The sequence below is a fragment of the Falco rusticolus genome, chromosome 8 (genome assembly GCF_015220075.1).
Source record: "Falco rusticolus isolate bFalRus1 chromosome 8, bFalRus1.pri, whole genome shotgun sequence".
In the NCBI taxonomy this organism is placed as follows: Eukaryota; Metazoa; Chordata; class Aves; order Falconiformes; family Falconidae; genus Falco; species Falco rusticolus.
The window spans coordinates 30,207,853-30,232,088 of NC_051194.1; the positions used below are offsets into that span (position 1 = coordinate 30,207,853).

Below are 24,236 nucleotides of genomic sequence, written 5' to 3' on the forward strand. Positions count from 1 at the left end.
TGAGTAAGCTGCTGTCCCGGAAAGGATGTTTTAAGTTTGGCAGATTCAAGTAATGTTGGAGGTTCCTGTTCTACACTGGAAAAAGGAATTCCCAACCTAGAAGAAAATCTGCATTAACAGACCTGGCTACCGGTTTATCTAAGATGCCACAGTTGTATATTTGGCTACAAAGGCTGTTCTCTGTACCACCATGGGAAGAGGTTCCTTCTGCAAAATGCACCATCTTCAGCTACAGCCAATCTGTCAAGTGAAATTAAGCATCTTTTATTTCATTTCAATGATTTATTAATTCTTGAAAGTGTTATCGCTTCTCTGCTCAGAAACCTTCAAATTCAAAATCCAGAAAAACTCCTGCCACTGTCAATTCTGAAGCCCTGTTTCTCCAGTACTTCTCACCTCCTATTCTCAGCTACAGCTCTACCCTTTGCCCCTTGCCGCAGCATTACGGGGATTTACTTTCTGTCCTGCAACTCCCGCAGCCCCTCACTCCAGCATGCCGGGCCATCGCTCGTTCGCACCATCTCAGGTTTTCTCACTTTGCTTCCAAGACCTCTCACATCTTCTCCAATTGAACTAGAACGTCCTGCTAGAGCGCTCGCTTGCTCTACACTTCGGTTCTCGTACATGTATTGCATCTACAAATCACCCCATCACCTACCAGTGGGGTCTATTGTAACCGGGAAAATCTTTTGACTTGCGGTTTTGGGCTAGCAGGTGACAAAGCTGCTCAGCATCACTTTGGGATGAGCATGTCACGGCGCGACAAGGCACACAAGGCTGCCCGAGGGCAGCCGTCCCCCTCGGCCCCGGGCACCCCCGGCCCTCACCAGCCCGGGGGAGCCCGGCGGCCCTGGCCCCGCCGCCGCAGACAATGGCCGCCCCCGCCCCCCCGCGCCGCGGCGAGCCCCTGCTGCCGGCGCAGCTTTGCCGGAGCCATTCACTTGCGACCGATTGCGATCGCGGCAGATGGGCTGGATCTGACAGCCCCGCTCCTCCGCGGGGCCGGGGGCGGAGGGGCCCGGCCGCCGCGCTCCCCGCCCCGCCGAAAGTGCCACCCCGGGCGCCCGCCCGCCCTCCCCAGGCACATGTGCCGCGTCCCGCGGCGGCAGCGGGAGCGGGAGGAGAAGCCGCCGCGGCGGAACAAAGCGGAAGAGGCGAGCGGCGGCGGCGGGGCGGCCGGCCCGGGGGGCGGCGGCCGCTCTGCCCGGGCGGGGGCCGGCGGCGGCGGGGGGCTCCCCGGCCCGCCGGGACGCGCTGCCGCCGCCCGCCGCAGCATGCCCCACCGCCGAGCAGGTAAGGAGCCGGCCGCGCCGCGCCTCCCCCCCTCACCTGCCCGCCGCGCCTCCGCCGCCTCCTGCCCGCCCCGCCGCCGCCGTCTCCTCCCCTTCCCCGGCTCCCCCTCGCCGACCCCGGCGGCGCCCGCCGCTCCCCGCCCGGGGGGCTGCGCGGCGTTCGGGCGCGGCCCGCGGGCGGGGGGAGGCACCTGCCGCCGCTCCGCCGCCGCCGGCCCGGCCTCCTCCCCGCCCCGCGGCCCCGCCGCCGCGCCGTGCGGCCCGCGGGCGAAGCCGGCAGGCGGCCGTGGAGAGCCGGCTACCCGCCCGCGGGGCTGCGGGGCCGCCGGTCTGGGCGGCCGGTGGGGGCGGCATCCCCCGGGGCCCCGCCGCGCCCCCCCGCGGCCCTGCCTGGCCGCGCCCGGCCCCGCGGGGAGGGGGCTGCGCTCGGCGCCCGGCGGCTCGGCCCTGTTGCTCCAGGGGCGGCGGGTTGGTTCCTGCCCCGGCTGCCGAGCCGCGTTTCTCGCAGGTTTCGTGCCCGGCTGTGCAAAGCGTGCGTGCTCCGCGCAGCCCGGGGCGGCAGTCGCGCTGGTGGGGGCAGCGCGTTAGGCGGGGAGGGATCTGTCCGAGATCAGTTAAAGTACCCGAAGCAGCAGGGGTAAAGCAGGGGTGACCCGCCGTGTCCGCTGAGGCTTTTAGTTGCTGATGCTGTGGCTTTAGCAGGGTGTGAGATCCACCACCCGGCTGCCGGGACGGGCTTACCCGCCAGGGACTGAAATCTGGTAGAATAAGCGGGCCTGGCACTTCCCTGCAGGAAAAACGCAGAGCCACAATAAATACTGTGTTGTTGCTAGCTGTATCTTATACAATCACTATTACTTTACTCCATGTAACAGTATAAAATTCACTCCCTAATTGAAACGGTTTATAAACGTCCAGTGTACATCCCTTAAAAATTGATATTCCACATAAGCCCCTTGTTTATCATTAGAAAGCTAGCAAAGTTTTTAACAAGCAAAGTAACATTAAATAGACAAGAGATTTACATCAGAGGGGTTGGCTGTATACATTATGGGATTGCAGATAAGCTATGTAAGTAAACAGAAGCACTATGCTCTGTTATTGTGCATGGCTATGGAGATATCATGGGACTTTTTTGCTAGTTAATAGCATAAGGCTTCGTGGGAACTGTTTGATCTGCAGGACTTTTGCTTGGCAGTAGTTTACTTAAGGTTATTATACTCTGTTTGGAGACTTGTATTTGCTAGCCATTATTGCATTCTTAGCTCCAGGCTTCCCAGAGTTACAGGTTAGTAGGTCAATAAAACTTGCACTGAAATGCTGGAATGGGCAGGCTAAGTTTTTAAATGCGGTTGGGGTATAACTGGGTAGTAATCAGAATGCTGAGGATTTTTTTTTTCAGTGAATTTTGATGTTGGTCGTTGGTGATGAGTGAGAAATGTTTCTTTTGGGTTTTGGTTTTGGGTTTTTTTTTGCCTTGAATGCCACACATGTTTTTCCATTTCTTTTTAAAAGAGGAAACAAATCATACGGGCTGAATACAGTATTCCCTTTCAGGATAAAGTGACCAGTAGCCTTAGTTGGATTTACCAAGACCTAGTTCTGTTTGCTAGTGGACACTGGGATTAATGCCACTGGTATTACATGAAGCTTCCCAGTAGCAAGAATATCGGGTCTCTGCTGCTGCAGATCTACATGTTTCTTTTAAAACTTGAAATCTGCTGTGCTATGCAGGGAAACAGCATGAAAAATTACATTATTAGGTTGCCGTGGCACTAAAAATGCTCTAATAAAATTCTGAGTCACCCAGGTTAAAGCACTCCCAGAAGTTGTCGTGACCCAGTGGATTTCAGACCTGTGGAGCAGAAGCCTGTGCCTGACTTTGTGCTGCCCCTGTCTGCAGCTCTGCTTGTTCCCTGAGTGGCTGGAGCTTGTGGCGCAATCCCCGTTCCGCCAAATCCTTGGAACTGGTGATTGACTGTGTACGTGGAGCAGTTCCATTCATGTCACAGCATACAATTTACGCAGTTAAAGCGAGCCATATGGTGCGCCCCCCAGCGCGGTGGTGTGCTGATCATGAAGGATGAATTGGAAGGTCAGTGCAGAGCTCTGATGCTCTGATGGAAAAATGAAAAAGATCAAAACGTTAGAGTGGTTTCAGCATCTCTCGTGCACTTTCCTCTTTCACAGAACATTGTGGACAGGAACATTATATCCTTTAACACAGAAATATTATATGTTGTACTTTTTGGCTTTTTCAATCTGGTCTCTTTGTACCTTGGTGTTTTTAGAGGGTTGCCTAGGAAAGTTATTCCTGCTTCAGCTTTTTCTCGTCTGCATTTTTGCTGTTAATTGCATGTAGCACGCACTTGCTGACAAATTTTTCTTGCTGGAGTGAAGTATAAATGTATGCTTTGTAGGTGGTTGCGGTCGCTTTCTTCCTTAAGCGGAGAACCTCCCTTTCAGTAATAATTGTTAATGGTTAACTTCTCTGCTTCTTTGCTATATAGGGTTAGTTACAACTAGCGTAGGGTGTTAACTACTATGCCACTGCTTGATTCGGCCAGATGAATCCCTGCACAGATAGGCTCAGCAGCAGTGGCCAGGTGTGCATAAATCCATTTCTTACACTGATTAATTTCCCATTTAAGAATCTGATTTTGCAACCCGTTAGACACCTGCTTAACCTTAAAGTTACAGCACTGAAATAGATAGGCTGCTCTGCATGTAAAGTTAAGCATGTGTGTAGAGTTGTTCGCAGGATTAAAGCTTGCAAAGAGGAGCTGTACAAAACGCCCCCAAAAACCCAGATCCCTTTTGCTTTGTGCCTATCCTCAAGGCTTACAGTAGGTAGCTGCTATTAATTTGGTTATTCAGTTAAAATATAATTGCATAGTGTGATGGAACTGGCTTGGGACTGGTATTAAGATGCAGGAACTGTGTTTCTACTTTTAGCTTGTGGTTCCATGGAGGTTTGAGGCCTCTTTTTTTTCACCTGAAACTGCACAGCGGTGAAGTTGAGGTTGTCAAAGTGCTAACGCAGGTTTGCCACTGCTCAGAAATGAGATGATGAAACAGCAATTTTAATAATATTTGGGTAAAAACATCAACCAGAAGCTTGGTAGGTTTGCATTTATGCTTCTGTTCTGAAGAAGGTCTGGAGGGATTCCTTTTGAAATCGAGACTTTTCTCTTGAAGTCCAACATTCTCCCTAGATCAGGTATCTGGAGAGTTACTTCAAAACTGCTTAGACTATCCACGGCTGGCATTGTGTCTTGCAGGTCCATAATCTACTAGGTAACAGGAGCCTGCAAATGCTGATGTCTCTTGACTTCTAACCATGGACTGCCTCTGTCCAAATTCCATATCTGAAACACAGAAAGCCCCAGCACGTCCCAAGGTTTCCAGCTCTGCACTCTATGTAAAGGACCTCCTGGTTAGAGCGAGGATCTGTGGGGCTTCACGGTTCTCTGATGAGGAGCTAGGAGTTGGTTCCTGAAGAGTCCAGCCTCACGGGGGGTTGAATACCCTGATCTAGGAGAGACATGGGTAACAAAGGGCGAGGATGACTGGCAGTCTAGACCATGGTCAGTGATCGCAGAGAATGAAGTAGCACCAAGGATGACTGTTGGGTTTGTTTTTATTTCAAGCCAGGAAAGACTCTGTAATAGATCTGTATGGCAAGGAACAGGAACCAGGGGCAGCAGAATCCCAAGGAAGAGTAAGGCAGGCAACATGAGTGGGTCATGAGGGGAGGGACTGGGAGATCAACACCATCTTGGCAGGTGAGAAGGAAAAACATGGTCCTGTTGGATTTTGATGTACTTCCTCTCGGAAGAAAACAGTGAAGCTGTGCTTAGGAAGAGAACTTCAGGTTTGCAGGAATTAATCAAAGGTAGAAAATTCTTAACTACAAAGTGATATTCTATGAAATTTGAAAAGCTGTGTTAGGAAAGTGTCGGAACTAAAGGAATAAAAAAATAATTGCAGTGGAACAGTAGTCTGCTAGGTCTTGAGATTTGTGATACAGATGTTATGAAGTGTGAAAGCAGGAATGGAGAAAGATTGGGATCAGCATGTGTTTCAGTGAGGGAGGAAACCAAGCTGGAGGACAGCAAGTGTGGCATTAACAGATATTATAAGTCTTTCATTTTAATAAGACTTGTTTTGTGGCGTGGAGATACTTGCATCAAAGAAAGGATCAGATTTTTCATAGCTAGTTAAAATATGTTACATAAAAGCTAATGCTGTAACTCATTGGTGCAGTATGCACTTGACAGAGCAAATGATGGCAGCAGTCCCTGAGATTTACTTCATAGAGTCAAGAAAATGTGCTTGGGTATTTATTGTGCATTTTGTGGGCTGATTTTGGGTTTTCTGCTAGGGTGAAGGTTGGATAGGTTGAGTTGTATCAATGTATGTGAATTTATCTCTCCCTTGTCATGTAAAGGCTTTTCTAAGAAAGATTTCTAGCAATACTTAGATAAATATTATTAGAGTCTGGATTAATCTCCTTAACATCTTCACTCAGCTGTGATACTCTCAAGGATGGTGAGCAAGACAAGGTTTTCAGTCATGGGTGTCTTTTATGAGATTAACACGGGAAAATAAGTCAGGCTTTTGGCACATAAACCCTATTGTTTATCCTTTCAGTTCTGTTAATCTCTTTTTTTATGGTGGCAGCATGGACCACATGTTATAGAGTCAGATCCAAGTTAGTTGAAATGTACCCTGGTTTGTTTACTAGCAGCTGGATCAAACCTCAGCGTGAGGCACATAATAAATAGTTCTGGTGTGCTTTGCTGCAATCTTACACTGATAAATGCATGTAAAGATAGCAGGTAAATTAATGAGAACTATTGTTAGATCCAAAATATAACCCATTGTTCCATTTGGGCATGGATTTATTGATGGCATCAAGGGGATACAAGCATGGCACGGCCCTCTTCCCTCCAGTGCCCCCAGTCAGTATTTCAGATGCAGAGCACCTACACAACAGGATGAAATCACAGCTCTAAAGCCAGGTGTCTGCATGTTCTTCCCGTTTGGATCAGTAGTGAATTTCTCTCTGCCTTCAGAAAATTTGCCACCACCACCCCCTTTTTTTTTTTTTTTTTTTTTTTTTTGTTTGTTACAGTGTTATTACAAAATATCCCATCAGTGAGGTCTGGGTAGGAAATACGAAAGCTCCTTTCCCATATGGTGAGATGAGCAGTCAACCAGTGAAACAATTTGGATTAAGACTGCATTGGAGGTCTTAATTTATTTCTTTGACTGTCTGATATGCAGTGCAACTAATATGTATTTCTGAGAGGCTGCATCTGCTGCTTTATAGAGAAGACTGTTTGACACAGTGCTAACTCATTAAAAAGAAGCAGCGGACATTAATTGCTAGATCTTTAATAAATACAGCTCAAAGATCTTCTTTCCCCTAGTAAGAGAGAGAAGCTTTCATCTGTGCAAAGCACCTGAAAGACTGGTGAAGGTTGTGGCTAAGGTTACAAGGACACAGAATGGGGTGGCCAGACAATACTGGGTGGGCTTTCCTGGGGGCTGCCCCTGGGGAGCTGTGGCACCTCTCCCCACCCACCCCAAAGGGATGGCTCTACCACCCTGACAAGGGGCCTGCAGGGCTCATCGTTTGATCGTTAGTTGTGAGCAAGAGAACATGCAGCTGAGATGGCGGTCTTGACCTGTTTGATATTTGTAATAATCTGTATTGGTTTATTGGCCTGAAAATAGCGTGTTTGGCTTCAGTAAGATGAGTTGGCCAGAGTAGTAGTTGGTTTAGAGAGGGGTATCTCCAGTGGGCCAGGTGGAGCTGCACCCACACAGCCCTGCTGCCTGCGCAGCCTGCCCGCTGGTGTCTGAGCTCCTGCAAGCAGATCCTCTTGGGGTAAGGAGGCGATAAACGTAACTTCTCTGTGGCGGCGGTGGGATGGAGATCTAGGCGTCCACGAATAATCACGATTGCAATCTGTGTGCTAAATTAAATTTTCAAGTTTTGTAGATAGCCTGTATTTTAGGCACGTGCTATGTTTTTTTAGCTATCTTCTACCAAGAGCTGTAGACTTTTTTGAATGCAACCGTAATTGATGTGGGGATGCTCAGTGTTTACCTGGGTAATTAGCCAACAGCCAGCCCGCGCCTCTGTTCGTACTCGTGTTTGTTTGTGTGGAACACTTCAAAGTACTGATGTTTGAAGCCAGATCCTTCAAGATGTTGTGTTTCCAAAGCTCCCAGTAGACCCACTCCCAGCTAGTGTTGTGTGGTACCGGGGAGAATTTGGCTCTTGATTGAACAAAGCCTGACCTGTATAATTCTGTCCTGCCTTGGTAGTCCCCATAAGCCATTTAAATAAGAATGCTGGTGTGGGCAAATTTTTCCAGAAAAAACTCGAGAAAGGTGTCGGAGTGCCTCACTGTTGCAAAATTGTACAATCAAGTGAAATACCAGCCTCTGCAAAGATGGAAACATGCCTGTGCTGGAGGTACATGGATACTCTGGCTTCCTTCCTTGTAGGTAGGTTTCTTAATGAAATCTTTCACTGCTTTTTGAATGCCATTCTCAATCAAAGACACATTTCTTCAAAAGTTTGAGAGCCTCATTAATGACCTGTGATTGCTCTTCTACAGGATCTTTTCTGTGGTTGGTGATGGAAGTTGCCACATGCATTTGCAGTAGTCAACCTCTGGCTCATTTGTGTCACCTTTTGAGGGGAAAAAGCCTTCATAATCTCTCAGCATTCATAAAAAATGATGATTTTGTCAGACTGTATTCGAAATCACAGCTTTTGTTCAGGCTACCTATATGGGATAAAACCCTTCCAAAAGAGTAGGAGTTGCAGTTAGTGAGATGTGCCAGTTAAATAAGATTAGAGATTTCCTCTTTGGCTGCAGTTATTTACCTGAGGATAAGACTAAATTATTTCTAGCATAATAATTATAAAAATGTTTTCTATTAAGAAAATGGATAATTTGCACATTGATATTTTAGATATCCGTCTAGTTTTACATGTTTTATATGTTCTTTATAACAGGTTATCATAATAATTAGCAGTTGAGCACAGTTCATAGGGCTGTTTATTACCTAAGTCTGTAATAGTACTATAATGTCATTATCAGCTTTGCTGCTGACAAAATCAATGAATATTTTGCTCTAGCTAACATGCAGCAATGTTGTAGGGGTTGACAATTAAGACTGGTGCCACTGACTAACCCAGTGAAAGTGGCGTTTTGATTTTTTTGTGTTGTACTGGGATGAAGGCCAGTTGGCCTCTAAAGATAGTTTCCATAGCTACTGTCCTACAGAGAAAGAAAATGCTGCCACAGCATTTTTCCTTTGGACCTTTATAGTTTTTATGCAAGCTGTCAAGACAATTAATTTTCATCAGATGTGTTGGTTATTAGCTGTTGAAAGCAGGGGGGCATGGGTGGGTACATATGATGAAAAAGAGCATTAAACTAAGTAGAACATCAAGAGATTTCTTTATGTACACAATATGAATGTGTTTCAGATTTACAAAATCCCATTACTGCAGCATCTGATATGCTAGAATGCAATCTATGCTCAAAAGGCAAGGTCCTGAAACTGCTCAACTTTATTTCTCAGAATAAGCAAGCCTGGCCCTGACTGTCACCATTGCTTCTTGTTGGATGCTGTCATCTAGATTTTTGATTCCTTTTAAAAATGAAATTAAGAAAACCCCTACCTGCCGGAACAGCTCTCAAACTTTCACTGGTTTGAAATAAAAACAATTTTTTTGTGCCTCTTGTGTATAGAAGGGCATAAGCAGGGCAGTATGTTGTGTAAAAACAAGCACTGAGGCTAAGATTACTCCGTGAGGTTAGGATGGGTGATGCCTGCCCCTCGCTCTGCAGTGAGGCTTGGGGGCACGCTGGTTCGAAGCTGGGGCTGGTCCTGGGAGTCATGAGCAGGCTGTACTGCCTGCTGGGACTGCACGTTTCCTGTAGGTCACTGTGCCAGAAATAAGTATTTGACTCTTCAGATCATCATATTTGTGCAACTTGTGTACATTTATTACACCTTTTCTCATTCTCCGTGTGAAATAATGGAAGGGGGTCTGCATGCTCTCTGTAGTTAGGGATCCAGCTTCTGTTACTGTGCTCCCAGACAGCCTCCGCACTCTGACCTTGACAGGGATTGTAACGTCAGCTCTCACTCCCCAGGTCTGTCCCCCTCCGTGATATCAAGGGACAGGACGCAGACGTTACTGAATGGCTTTGACCACAATCATTGACTTCAGTGTCAAACCACGTTTGCTTAGGAGAACAGTCACCAAAACACATCTACTAGAATTGGTGAAAACTTGTTTGCTTCAGCAACGTAAAAATGCGAGTGAAGAAGCAGTGTGCTTTGGGGAACGAGGGAAAGAGGGGATGTGGAGGAAATAAAACACAGGCGTAGAGAGGATAGGCATTAGGGGGTGCAGTGAAATAGGTGACAGCGTGGCTCTGCCCTTCAGTGTGGCCGGGTGATGGCTGGCCAGTGAACTCCTGAGAAAATCCTCTGATCGTTGAGGAAGGAGCAGATTTGTAATCTAAAAATGAAAATTCCTGCCAGTGTGTGGCTGGAAGCCTCGACTGAGGAGGAGATAAATAAACTTGAAGTCTGAGGGGTCAGAGGGGCATTTTGTTTTGTGGCAGTGAAAGCATTCTCTTCCCCATCCTCTGTAGTGAAACTTCACTTGTCTGAGTTTTGGCTCCGTCGTCGTCTTTATCTTAAAAATCTGGGCTAGTTATTTGTCTCGGGCAACTCAGCTGGTTAAATACGTGTCAGTGGAAATGGGTGAGTGCAACCAGCCATCTGATTGCCTGATTAAAGTATTAAAGCGCTGCTTGATATGATTGGCATAACTTTCTAGCCTTTTAAAATACTTTTCTTCGTTAATACCTTTGACACCGTGAGGTACTTGTGTACATTTACTTAGAAACATTTTCCTCATGAAAGGGAAGTTGATTGGTGTTGTTGCAGGGAATGCACTAAAAGATATCCCTGTTTTTAAAGAAAATATGTCTCTGGGAAACCTTGTAGACCACAACCTGCATAGAGGGGAAAATTGAAATTATTCAATACCTATCTAGAAAAGAAATAGTTTTCTCTATCTGTCACTTGTAATTCTGAGAGATGGGAAGCTTTGGATTTTTAAGTAAAGCTATAGACAGCACTTCTCTATGCACCCATAAAAACTATAAAGTTTTTCATAATGTTTTCACAAGACAGTACAGGGGGAAAGTACCTGTTGACAGACCTCATGTACCATGAGAGTTTATCTTGTCCTACATCTGAGATGGCGAAAAAAGCATGAGTATGCTAACTAAAATAATTTTGAATTTAGCAAGTAGCTGTATAATCATCTAACACACAGGGACGTTGCGTTGATGCTGAGCAAGAACTTCGTAGACAGAGGCCAGTGGCAGAGCTGCTGGTGCAGAGCGCTACCTTGATGGCCAGAGGCAGCAGCTGGGCAAAGCCAGAGCTCCTGTGTCTGGGTCATGCGCTGTCACCAGCAGTGCTGCTCAGTGGTGGGGTGAGTATGTGGGTATGTTGTGCAGCCTAAAATCCTAGTGTTTGATTTCCACGTGCAGTTAGATGATAGCGGCTTTCAGTGTCAACTCTGAAGACTGTTTCTGTGGGATGTGCAGTAATGAGCAGGTACTGGTTTTATACTAAGCAATAATATGCAATCTTTTTAGATTTTATGGGGTTTTTCTGCTTCGCTAAAAAAATCCTGAACATGTCTTCTAGATAACCTCCAAATGATAGATGATACTAATTAAGACAATATCTTGTTAAGAAAAATATGTCAACATGGAAGTATTTCAGCATATCAAAATATGTTTGTTCTTGCAGTATGATGAAAAAGTATAAGCTATTCTGTTCAGCTTTGGGGGCTTCGGAAAGGAAAGTGAACACAAACATCTCTAAAGTATTGATCCCCTGAGTTCGGAAAAGCTCTGAACACCTTTATAGCAGCCTACACCTTTCATAAAAGATATTCTGTATATAAAAGTGCTTTCCATTCTTTTTGCACTCCTGTGAAACACTGTTAAGAGCTGCTGTTACAATTTTGCTGGTGAAGCCTGGGCATCAAGGAGATGGCTTCTGTTGGCTTTCTCCAAGAAAACGGCTATTTTGTGGTGGTAGATGTTAAAGGAGGTGCTTATTGCAGCCTCATTCTGATCCTTTGAATTTAAGGTATGTGTAAACAATTCTAAATGCCCACATATGTATTTTCTGTCAGATGTTTGATGTCATATAAGCTGAAGGCATGTCCATGTAATGACGTGGGAGATTTACCTAACAAAGTTGATCACCAGTTTTATATATGGCTGTTTTTCTTCCTACTCTATTACCATGGGTACTGAAAGTGTGGTTCTAGTTTCATCTTGTCTAATATTTAAGTAACTTAAAATCAAGATTAGGCTCACTTAATAGGCAAATGAGCTTTAGGGGTTTTATTTTCTTTTTATAGCTTTTGACTGGGGAATTAGGTTTTGAAATAATCGATTCCTTGATTTGAAACGGACTTTTTCCTGATTCTGTAAGTGGGGTAGTACTTGTGGTGATGCTGCACGGGCACTGTGTGGTTTGTGTTTTGCATGTATCAAAGGTGATGTAGCTGGCTGCGGTGATGACTATAAGAAGTCATTTCAGAGACAGTTCATTACTGATACTTAATACTGGCATCTTTCTGCTGTGAAGAATGGGAAGGAGCTTTATTCAAACATCACATTGGTTTCAAAACAGGCTGTTTGTTTTGGAAACTGGAGAAATGCAGATTTGCCCAAGTATCTGGTTGACATTTGAACTGCTGATTTTTTTTTTTCATTTTAATGCTTCAGACAGTTAATATTTTAAGTATTTCTTAATATACATTTGATATATTTGGAAGTGCCTGAACGCCAACACATCTTGACCCTTATTCACCCGTATCTTTTAAATTATTTCATTTGCTGAAGTTGAACTTCCATTGAAGTTGATGGTCTTTGAGCTTTGAGAAGCTGGCCTCACTCACAAAGCAGATCTGGCTGATGTCTTTGGGGAAAATCAATCATTTAAAATGCCCCAAGGACATTTTAGATTGTCTGGGGTTTCTTGAAGGTGTTTGCTTCCCTGATCCAAGTTTTAAACAGAAAACTGGTTATTTTAGATGGTGTTTACTTGTAAAATGATGACAATACAATTTTTCATAATGGGATTTTCAGTCACATCACGGATAATTGGAAAAGTTCTAAGTAACAGTTCTGGCCCAGCTTTGTTGAGCTGTACTAGCTGAAAGGACGGGCAGTACCCAAATTTCATCTGGTAATGGTTTTTTTTTCATGTAATGTTCAGAGAGCAGGTTTTAAAGATGCTGTACTGAAGCAAGTTCACATCACCACATGTGAGTGTTTTAACTGAGCTCAGTAGAAAAACTTAAGCAACACAGGTGGATCTTGTGCCAGTTGCTGTTCAGTCTTCTCTGTTCCATTCCTAGGCAGCCACTGAGGTTGTGATTTGACTATATGTGAATTTAAATGGCTTCATAAATACACACAAAAATACTGTCATTGCTCCTCTAATATGTCTGATGTGCTCTGGATTTCATTTTCAGTGTTGTTAAGTGTTAGACCGGTATATTATGTGGTAAAACTGTCGTTGATAACTTAGTTTCTCTGTCTCTACTTGAACATGTTGGAAAGCATTTTGCATATATTACTGTATGCAGGGTCCATTATTTAAAGTGACAACTATAATTTCTATATTAAAATTAGGCTGTGTGCATGCCAGCCACTGTTTGGTTCGGTACAAATAATGCTCTTTGAGTAGCTCTTTCAGTCTGGGCTGGGGTCCCTGTAGATCCGTGTCCTTTCAAACCAGTGTCTTTTCCTCTCCTCTTTTAGGTCTACTGAGACAATGAAGCTTGAGTTTGAGGTTCCAGTTAATCATCTAATTTGTCAAAACACATAATCAGCCAGAGGCCACTGCCTTTGACTTTATCCAGTCTTCTTTTATAGACAGAGTGACAGAAGAAACAATTATATCATTAGCATGGAACTGATTTTATTGCTGTAAGGCTGCATGAATATGAATTCGTGCGTTGGGTTACTGAAGGATACTTCAAAGTGATTTTCAGCACGCTGTGTTTTTTCTTTCTGGCATAGTGAGACGTGGTTTAAAGAACATTATTTTGTTTAAGGTGTACTGAAGCATGTTCTCTAGCCTGGGGGAGGACTGAGGGAAGCCCAGCAGTTTATAACTTTTTTCCAAGGAAATTTGTTATGGTATCACTTTAGATAAATAAAAGAATGGGCTATTATTAGCTTTCCTCTTTTTTTCCTCTTCTACAAAACTAGTAGGTTACTGAAGTTCAGAGATTTATAGAAAACTCTGAATTACCTTCGCTTTTCAAATCTTTGCAGTCAATAAACAGGATCACATTCCTAAATCTGAAAACGAAGTGGCAATTACTGCCTATCGGTACATCCAAAATATATTTTCTGTAGACATTTGAGAAATGCTTTCAGGAAATAATTATTTCATTTATTTTATCTGTCACTTGCTGGTAGTCCTATTGGAAGGTGCCTCCAGGGTTTATATTGTCGCTAAGCTTATGCCGTGAGTGATGCTTTCATTCCCATGGCTTTTTGCAGGTGGCCCGAGAACCAGCTGTTGCACATCATTGAATGACCTGTTGCTTTTAAAGTACAAATCATCCATTTTACATTTTTACCAAAAGCAGATAATTTTACAGAAGGTGATCTTGGCAGAGTTTATCTCAAATGTCCTTTAACTATGAAACATGCCTCTTACTTTCACAATTATGAAAAATGGTTGGATATCTGAAATTATTTTCAGAATTGGTTTAATATTTTTGTCACTACTACAGTTTAAATTAAAACGATTGAATAGATGCACTAATACTTTTAATAATAGAGGTCACGGATATACACATGTAGAACTGAATAGCTGATTTTATAGCAGTGTTGTAAATATGGCAAATATTGCATGTCTTCCAGCATGTGTGCTCAGTATTGATCAACTATTTGTACAGTGCCAACCGTATTTCTATCATTTTAGTAGCCTTTTTTTTCCTTTTAATGGTTGTTGCTTCAAAGTGTATTAAAAATATATATTCCTCTTGTATGCATCCATTTAGTTTTTAACTCCACTCCCTTTGCTACATGTTTTCACTGGGCACCCACAGCCCTTTGTGTGTTGTTTGTATACACTGTATCACATTGGAAATTTAGAAATATGAACATGGGAGCTATATGGGTTGTATGTGGATGGTTTTCCTTGTATAGAGAACATCTATATTTTTATGTCTCTCTCTCTCTCTGATAGACTGGTTTGGCTTATACTTTGACCCACTCTGATGATTTCCTGAGTACCAAGTACTCTGTGTTACTGCTCTGTAATCCTGGTGCCAGGTGCTCAGTCTAGAGGTCCATAGGTAATACCCACGGAAATCGGTGCTGCTGTTCTGCTGTACCCAAAGGTGTATATAGCATCCCACTGTTCAGTTTATTTGATTTCCCATTAAATAATGTGAGAAGAAATTCTCTCAGGTGAGCCAGTAGAGGACAGCAAAGATGGGTTGCAGCACAAGATGCTACTCTAGCACCCTGCTCTGAGTTTCAGCAGCCTCTGGCCTTAAAACAGAGACAGTCCCCAGCAGAAATGTGCCCACCTGGCTGAGCAGGTATTTCTGGGTCTTAATTGAATAGTATTCCTATCTTTGGGGTTGCAAAATGAAATTACAAGAAACAACAAAAAAACCTCCTAATTTAAGCAGTAAAGAACTTTTTCTGAACAACTTTGATTCTCCACTGTATTTTGTGTTTGAGTGGCAGGAAGGATTTTTGTTAGATTTGCTAGCAATCTGTGCCAGAATACTTAAGTATTGAACAATTGTGTAAAGGAGAAAAAAAAAGTCAAGAGAGAGAGTAGTCCACTGGGTGAAAAGAATAAAATCACTTTGGTTTTGTTCTTTGGCCATGGGGAGGAAAAAAAAGAAAAGAAAAGAAAAAGATGATTTTTCCAAGGTATTTTAATGTTCAGTTAGAACAGAACATGAGTGAGAACTGGAAGGTTACGGAGTATGCAGTAAATGTAGCTCAGAGAGAGAAAAGACTTGGTAAGTTTAGCCTGTTAAGAAAAACAGAAGTCCTCATGCTGTGGGCTTACTGGATAGATAAAGCACTTCACACTGTGTAACACCCCTAAGAAAAAGAGATTACAAAGAATACCAGGAATGTGTTGTGATGATCTGGGAACAAAGGAGTGGAAAACAGAGGTAAGAGGTCAATCAGAAATAAAGCAAAATTAGCTATCTTTGCATTGTAAGAGCAAACCTGAAAGGCTTTGTAGAGAACAGGGAGGAAAATCTTTGCAAATATTACCACAAACACACGCGAGCTGGATGATCAGTCGGGCAGAGCAGAAGGAAAGCTAGTTATGAAGAAAGCAGTGGGATCTAAGAGTTGGGTTGAGCTTAGTGTCCAAATCATGTTTGGCTTAATGTCCAAAACAGTGTATTTGGGTTTTGTGCCTTACACTCGTGTTTTTCTTCAGTTGTGCGATTGGTCCTTTTTTCCTGAAGAAATACACTTCTCCTGTTTATTCACATAGACATACAGGAGATGGCTTGGTGGTGTGTTTCTGGGATCTCTGGTTTGCAGACCCAGTTGTCCGTAGCCTGCATCACTTTCTTGCAAATTCATTGAGTTTCAGTAGGTGGTAAAATGCTAATAAGATGTGGGATCAGCACTTTGCATGAATCTTACCCACAGATTTTAAAAGCAGTTATGATTAGGATGAATCAAAAGTCTTCCGATAGTGGTAAAAGGTTTTCATGGAAGGATTAGACACGGGAGAAGTAATAGCAGTCAGTTGCTATTTCCTGCTGCTAGTTTATATCTGAGTAATTTTGGTTATAAAAAAAAATGTTTCTGTGATTTTCAGCCTTATGTGAAACAAGGGTTCTGACTTCATTTTTGTAGAGGACAGCCACATACATTTCAGCTAGCACCTTCTCAGACAGCCTCAGGGGATAAAACTGAAGGAGTGAGAATTCTTTCCTGCTTAGATGCATGGGTTGGGAAAGTTACACTCCTGTTAAGTGTGATGCATTTTATGTTAATAAACAAAGATCGTTAACTGAAGACTGAAGTGCTGCCAATCCTGAACCTTTCATGAGCAATAAATTCTCATTAAAAATCCTTTAGGGAAATGCATATCCTTTCAACAGAATTTCCACAGCACATCATCTCCTCATGACAATTCTCCAGAGAAAAAATACATACGAACAAACAGTGATTGGGGGATTTGTTAGCTGAACTTCTGAGTCCTTTGCAAAAAGAAAAACTTGTTTGCTTGTTTCTTCCTTTGTTTTTCATTTTTCCAGGTCCTGGCTTAGTGAGGAAAAGAATTAACTTTTGCTAGAAATGGCCGAAGCGGTTCAGGGTTCACTGCTAAATCTCTTTGGGTCACAATCCAGGGAATTCTTCATAGATCAGGAGATATCTTCTGGATTACAAATATTACTAATACAAGTAAACAATGCAATAAAACCAGTATAAATCTGTATGCTGTAAGGATCTAGTCTATCATACATGCCCCAGACAGAAACACGAGAACTGAGACTCCATCTGGTCTGGAGAATGGCTTGACCCAGCTTAAAAATGAACAGCAAAACACAGAGTAAGACCTTACACACTCCCGAGCTGAAAGACACTGCTAGGAGTAATTAAATTGAGGAAAACAACTCCACTTTCCCTCATGGCGACACAGTGCACAGCCTACACCAGTGGGCTGGTTGTCAGTCTAGGGTAGAGCAGTGTTGCTGAATGACGTGCTGAAGAAAGGCAAGATGTGAAAAGTCCCCTTCACATCATGGTTTCTGTCTAGTCCTTGCTCTCTTCTCTTTCTTGAATGTGCATAAAAAAAGGCATCTTCCCATGGCTGTATTCACTTCTCTGCTATTGCTTTCCATTTCACTGAGTTGCAGATATAAAAATTTGGACTCTTGGAAGTGGCACCTGCTTTAGCAGCATCCTCCTGGTGTTGGTGATTGATGCATTGCCAGGCCCGTGTGAGCTCCGCTGAACAGCCAAATGTCACCGGTGTCGGTACTTCCAGGAGTGGGAGCAGGTGTATTTGGGGATGAGGACCAAAAAAGCATCTTGTGGGCACGTGAAATGAAGAGTGGCAGTTGTGTGTGTTGGAAATAAGCGGGGGGGAAAGGTGGTGGCATAAAGAGTTGTCTTTTTCCCGTGGACCAAACTGCCCTGCAGCAATGACCCTGTGCCTCTGGCAATACCCACTTTGAACCCAGCTGCACTATCAAGCTAAACTGGGAGGGTTTTAGTGACCGGTCATGCTGTCTGGTCATCCCATTTTAAGAAGTGCAGCTCCTGGACCATATGCTACTACAGGAGGAGCAGGTGTGTTAGTAGTGCACCAGAAGGGGAAGGTGGTAGTGTAAGATTTGCTTTCCACACACTGGAGAAGGTCATAGGAATGAAGCAGTGGCTCTGAGGATGCTGTCAAAAAGGAGATAAATACTGCTATTTTGTTTTAATTAGAAAAGTTCAAACTGTGGGCCTGTACTGTGAAAGAATGCTCAGAAAGAAGTTTAGTACCATCTTAGGGTTTTCATTCAACAGATACTTTCATTTGTGTAAGATACTTTAAGGTAGCGCCTCTAAGGAAGAGCAAGCAGTCATTCTTGTAGTAAAGGATGAGGATTCGTGTGCAACAGCTGCCTATATTATAAAGTTTCTTTTGCTGAATTAATATTCCAAACTGTTCCATTAGTCCTTTTCTTCTCTTATTCCCTGTTTTAACACTGAGGTTTTCCATAATGATAAGTCTCTTGAGAACTTGGCAGTTTGCCTAATTGTACAGATTCCCACTGTATGGTTCGTGGATTGCAACTTATTGGCAGAAATAACAACAGCATTAAATACAAATATCACTGTTAATGTAACGTTAAAATTGATAAATGAGTCACTTCTGTCAAGAAGGTCTGAACTACACAACAGTGTGAATTTGCCAAGTTGCTTTTGCTAGGTATGTTATGGTGTGGATTGCAGAACAGAGACAATAAGGCTTATCGTTAATGTATCACTTCTAATAATAACAAATTTTGTGGGACAGATCCTATCCTCATTGATTTGTAGTAGAGTGGTTTAGTAGTTTTTGAGATATGTTGAATCAAAAGGTTTAAACAGAGAGCAAATCTGCACAGAATTTGGCCCTGCTAAAACCTTAACTACGCTTTTTGATAAATGCAGCGTTTACATAAAGCATGGACTATTTAATTTATAATGTGAAATCCTGTACTGTAGGTGTATTTCAGAGTTCAGTACTGTAGTACTGCTTACTTGGTGTTTCTGGGCATTTAGGTGTTTGATTTTTTTATACTTGATGCTGCATTAAAGTTGACAGCCTGGTGTAAGTCCTTTGCCTGCTGCAGTTCACTGTTTTGTGATTCAGCTGATTTCTAAAATAAATCTCTAAGTATCTCTCACGACTATCTGCATGCTTTAGAAATTATTAGGAAGATGTTAATTTTTTCCCTCTATTTCTGTGTTTCATTAAAAAAATCAGCTTTTTTCCCCCACCCATTTTCTTCTTCCCCCTTTATTCTCAGCCCAAAATAAAGGCTTCAGAAGAATATATCTGAAAAAAAAATTGCAACTGAATGTATTATCTTGTGAATAATAGTCATAAGTGGGAAGTTCCAGGAGATTTGTACAATGATTGCTTGGCATAATTCATAATTGTCCTGATGATTTCGCATTGTGTCATACAGATGTTAAATCTTTTCTCCTACAACTGAATGTGTGTGTCATGGGGAAGGGAAATCACTTTTTTTACCCTTTTTTTTTGTTGTTGTTAATCAAGAAACTGCATCAATTGTGACTGTTGGTACCGTCTCCATGTCTTGTCAAGGAACTGAAAGGAGGGGTTGATGCCTCTATTTATTGTTGTTATAATTATTTAGCAGTTACTAATGAACATTATTTAAAGGTCTGTATTTAAAGAGCTTTTGCTCTTTTTTTGCTGGCTTTTCTACATTACCAAGGTTAAAAACCATCTCAAAGCTCAAGAGGAAAAAACTCAACATTCTAAACTTTGGGTCTAGACCTCCCTAAGTCTGATGCTGTTGGCCCAAGTACGTACAGAATTTGAGAGATGTGTTGTGGAGCCAGCAAGAATAGTGGAAGGAGACACCCCAGCATTAAAAAATAGATATATTTGACGTGTTGTCTGAAATACCAGTGAATCATTAAAGCGTGCAGCCTTGCACCCGTAATTTCAGTGTTGAAAACAATAAATGTCAATGAAGTAATAAAGATTGCCAATGTGAGGGAAGATACTTCTGTTGAAAATGCATTGCCGTCTGTCCCCATGCACACGCTTAGGACAGGAGAATTACCATGCTCAAGTGCCCAGCCGATTTCAGCTGCCGTGCTGGTGTTGAGAGAGTAATTTGTCATGAAAACAATCCTGTGATAATCTGCCACAGACTCCTGATAACCTTTCCTTTTCTAATTTCCTTGCCACGGCTCTGCCCTTCTTTCTTGGCCAAAGGCAACCTTCTTGCTTTTATAACGAAGGTGCTGTCCTCGCTCTGCTCCTCTCTTTGCCTCCCCCTTTCTGACCAGGGGAACGTGATTCAGCCCCACGTTACCCTGTGATTTCTTCCACGGTATTTCTTTTGTATTTGGTGTCTTGTTTGGGTGCCTCTGGAAAATAACTAGATGGTTGTCTTTGAACTTGTGCTTCAGATTTCTTTTACATTAAAATCCTCTGGAAATTGGTGAGGAGCCCGTGGGGATTGCTGATACCTATTTTAGATTAGAGTTATAATTCTGTGGTGGTTGGTTGTTGTTTTTTCCCCCCTCACGGTTAGTGTCACCCAAAGAAAATAGAGTTTAAATAAGTTACTACCTGTTTTGCTTGTCTGGATTTGGCAGTATCATGTCTTGTAGAAGAGAAGTTTAATGTAAATTATGTTTTCTGTATGCTTATCTTTTATTACAAATAAATTAGCAATAAATAGGAGCCTGTGCCTTACTGGTGGCTCATCCTATCTATTCTGCTTCTGCTTGACAGCATTAGTACTTCCATTATTGTAACTCCAGTCTTTGCAATTATTGTAAAAATAATTAAATAAAGGTCATACTTTGCTCGGCTTTAAATTTGCAATGAATATTTCTTTGCAAGATGACTCTTTTATTGCCAAATCTAGTTAAACCGTTGCGACTCTAAAAGACCAGTTTCAAAATGCACACAACGCTGACATTTATAAAGTACCACATGCCTTCGTTGTACGTGATCTTCAGTAGGAAGGAAGGTTGCAGCATCACTAACCACTGCGATTGCAACAGGAGCTGAAAGAGGCGCATTAGTTCACTGCAGCTGTTCCACCTTCGCCTCTTCCCTTGTCAGATCTCATAGACTCGATGGGGTCAAGCCTGGTCAGCATTCGGATGGGGAACTTCCCTGGAACACCAGGAGCTGAAGGAAGGCAGGCTTGTGTCTCTCGGCACAGACTAGTGCCCTGCCCCTAGGTCAGTTGTTAGAACCGTGCAATGTTTAATCCATGTTTAATGGATTTCAGTGGTGGTTTTTTCTGGTCATTTGAGAAACAATGCGGTGGCTACAAGTGATGATATAGGGGGGGAAAAATGTTACGTAGAAATAATTTTGGTAGGTGATAAATATGGAGTGGTTCCAAGGCATGGTGGTTAGGGATGCCTTGCAAAATCAGATTCTAAGTCTCTGTCATGTGTCTGTTTGCTTTTTCCCTGCATGAACAAAGTATTTATTCACCTTCTGAATCTCACAGCCGTAGCGTAGAGTGGGAAACTTGGTTTGAATTTCTCTGCTCCAAAATAGCCTGCAGAAAGCCCAGAAGGACTTGCTGGCATATAGCTTGGCCCCTCTGATTGGACACGGTCACTGAAAATAAATGTTAAAAGCGTATTTTCAAAGCTTGACTTTTTCAGTGGGTCAAGCGATGCTTTTCTGGCTTTACAAATACTGTAAGTTATAAAATGAAAGGAAAAGCTGGGCTTCATTTCATGGTGCAGAACCAACCGCTTCTAAATGAAATCACTTTGGAGTGATACTTCCAAGAAAGGATGAGACATGAAGAAAACACTTTCCTGTTCACGGAAGAAAAGGCAGGTAAAGAAACAAGTGTGTAACTTGGGAGCTGTCATACCTATTAAATTTTGTCCACATTCATTCCTTGTGTAAGAAAGTAATAATTTACTTCGGAACAAGGAAATAGGAAAAGTCTGAAATCTTCATGTGTCAGTGTTGAAAATGCAAGACCTGTCAATGCACGCTGGCAGATTTGGGCTGCTGTGTGTGTGTGATCAAGGCAGGAAAGAACAATGCCAGGGTTTGATGGAGCCCTTATCTTCCTAGTGGATCCTGCGGATTACAGTTCACTGAAGCATTAACTTCAGTTTTGGATGACATCACGAAGACATTTTCCATTCTTTTTGAGTTTTGATTGTGTTCTTCATTAAAACTATAAAATTATTTTTCTTCGTTAAAACTGTAAAATTACTATTTACCACTGAAAATATATCCTGATTCTGTATGGCTGAGATCTTGGCAAATTGATATAATTCAGCACATTTTAAGGGAGTCTTTATTCCGTAACTTTATCCAGAAGCTGTTTTAAGTAACACTTTTCTGTGTTAGATGGAAAAGCAAAGCCCTGTATCTAAGAGCTTCAGAATCTGAGGTTTTAAAATAAAAATGAAAATATTTTAAAACTTGGGAAGCTGAAGTTGACTGCTGGAGTTTTTTGTTTTGTTCCATTGATGTAAAATAGCAGTATAAAGGAGAACTAAGGGGAGTCTTTCACACATCCAGTGTAGTTTATCTTGTGTTTGATACCTGTTTCCAGATCAGGAACAGTATCAGCGTTTGTTCAAAATTATGTGGTAGGTGTGGGCTTGTGATTGCATCGACTTACCTACCTGGCTTTATCCCTGTGGCTTGGGAGAGGTTCAAGTAGCACAGCTCTGTAGCGAAGCCATGAGCCGTGTGTTAGTTGTCACTGTCATACAATGCAGGTGTTTTTTGTCTGGGATTTGAATGAGTCAACTGATGGGAAGGGAGAGCGAAGGAGAAATTATAGTTTAAGGAGAGTTCAGAACTTGCTGGATTATTTAGCACAGTGATGTTTTTCTTGGACTAAATGGGCTTTCCTCAAACTGTTGTTTTTTTGAACAAGCTACTGCAATATCTACCAGCGATACTGAGACTTGAAATGTATCTTTCTTCCATCCACACAGTGACTACTTGTGTGCTTGGTTCCATCTGGAAAGGATATAATTGAATCCTTGTTTGGCTCCTTTAATTATCTCTTTGCAAAGTCCTTGGCTGGGAATTTTGCCACTTACAATGCAAATATTCAAACTTAAGAGCATAAACTGTGCTTTCAAAGAGTGATTTTGTAAACCTTTTATCATTTGATGGTTTTTCAAAAGCAAGCATGAGAACTTCTCAATGAACATGTTATAATTTTTTTAATCCTCAGAGAAGATTTTGCTTTCTTGCAGGTTGGCTGTAGTTGCTAATTAACTTTGTTAATTAATATTGCTGTATGGATGAAGCATGCTTGATTAAAAATAAATAAAACTGTATAACAACAAAGTAATGCTACTGATTTTTCCTATTTAAAAGCAAAGAGTAAAAAAACCAAGATTAACTTTGAAGCTGCATGTCAAATGTTCTTTGCATATGAAACATCTGAAAGGCTAAAGCAGTTAAAAGCTTATTATTTTTGCAGCTCAGGCCTAGTAAAATGCTTATTCAATTGTAACACCATGTTAAAAAATGGGGGCTGAGAATAGTTGCTTAAGGCGCTGTCTTAATCAAAACTGCCTGAGATCATGGGTAGTAACCAATGGGTTGGCTTGGTCGTGCTTCGATACGGAAGTCCTTGTTCTGTCTTGTCATGTATCTTGTATGAAAACTTCCAACACTGCAAATTGGTGTTAAATGCTGTTGGCTCCTAACACAATTCTGACAGCATTTCTCACCCATTATACTGGCATATGTTTGTATAGAGGTAGTGGGAAATGGCTCGCTGTGGGCGATGGGCCAAGTGCATCGCAAATGAAGCTCCCTGGAATGATCTCGGGGATGACTGTGGTCCACAGGCACGCTGAGCCTCTGCCGCGCATCCTGCCTAGAGGAAGGTAACCATCTGCATAGGTCTGGCCGTGAGTGCACAGCTCCTTCACCTGGGGGATGCAGGCGGGAGGGAGAAGACCTGCTGGGACCTATTTGAAGTGGGAGCGCAGACTTCGCTTGCCTCAAAGTTGCCTTATTTTTAGACGCTGCTGGAACAGATGGCACTTCTGGATCCGCTATTGCAGATTTTTTTCTCCTACATGATAGTCAGGTTTCTTTTCATTTTCTGCTATTGCAGAGTGGTTCTGTTTCTAATACCAGAATATGAAAATGCCAGTCTTTGCTCTCCTTTGCTGGGAAAACTGTTAAGGAAGCTCTTTCTGAATCCCAGCCAGGATCCTCACCAGCGAAGGAAGACCTGGCATCGCTAGGGGGAGCCCTCTTTGTGGATGGAGCTCAAATGGAATTTACTCTGATAAAATTCCTTGATTCCATGTTGGAGGTGACAGGGAGACGGGAAAGTAGGAGTATTCCTCATGTAGGAGGAATAACTAAATAAATCTCTCCAGACCACTGGCAGGAAGTGTATGGAGGAGTGTTTTGTGGGGATTTTGTTTGTTTATTTCCCCCTCCCCCCGCATCTTTTCTCATAAAATATCTTTAGGCATTTGTTTTGCAATTAAAAAGTCAAAGTGTGCCTCAAAGGGCACACTCACTTTTTCCACTAAAACATATTAGGTCGCTGAAGCAGAGCAAAAATGCAAT

The 24,236-nt window shown here is 42.7% G+C and overlaps 1 protein-coding gene across 7 annotated transcripts in view; it reads left to right on the top strand.

The window, feature by feature from the left end:
• Positions 1-1,256: 1,256 nt before the first annotated feature.
• Positions 1,257-24,236, top strand: part of NCKAP5 (NCK associated protein 5) — a 245,047-nt gene continuing 222,067 nt past the window's right edge. For all 7 annotated transcript variants that reach the window (XR_005105773.1, XR_005105772.1, XR_005105774.1 and 4 more), the window contains exon 1: positions 1,257-1,293. The gene's annotated coding sequence lies outside the window, so the exon portion shown is untranslated. The remainder of the gene's footprint in view (positions 1,294-24,236) is intronic.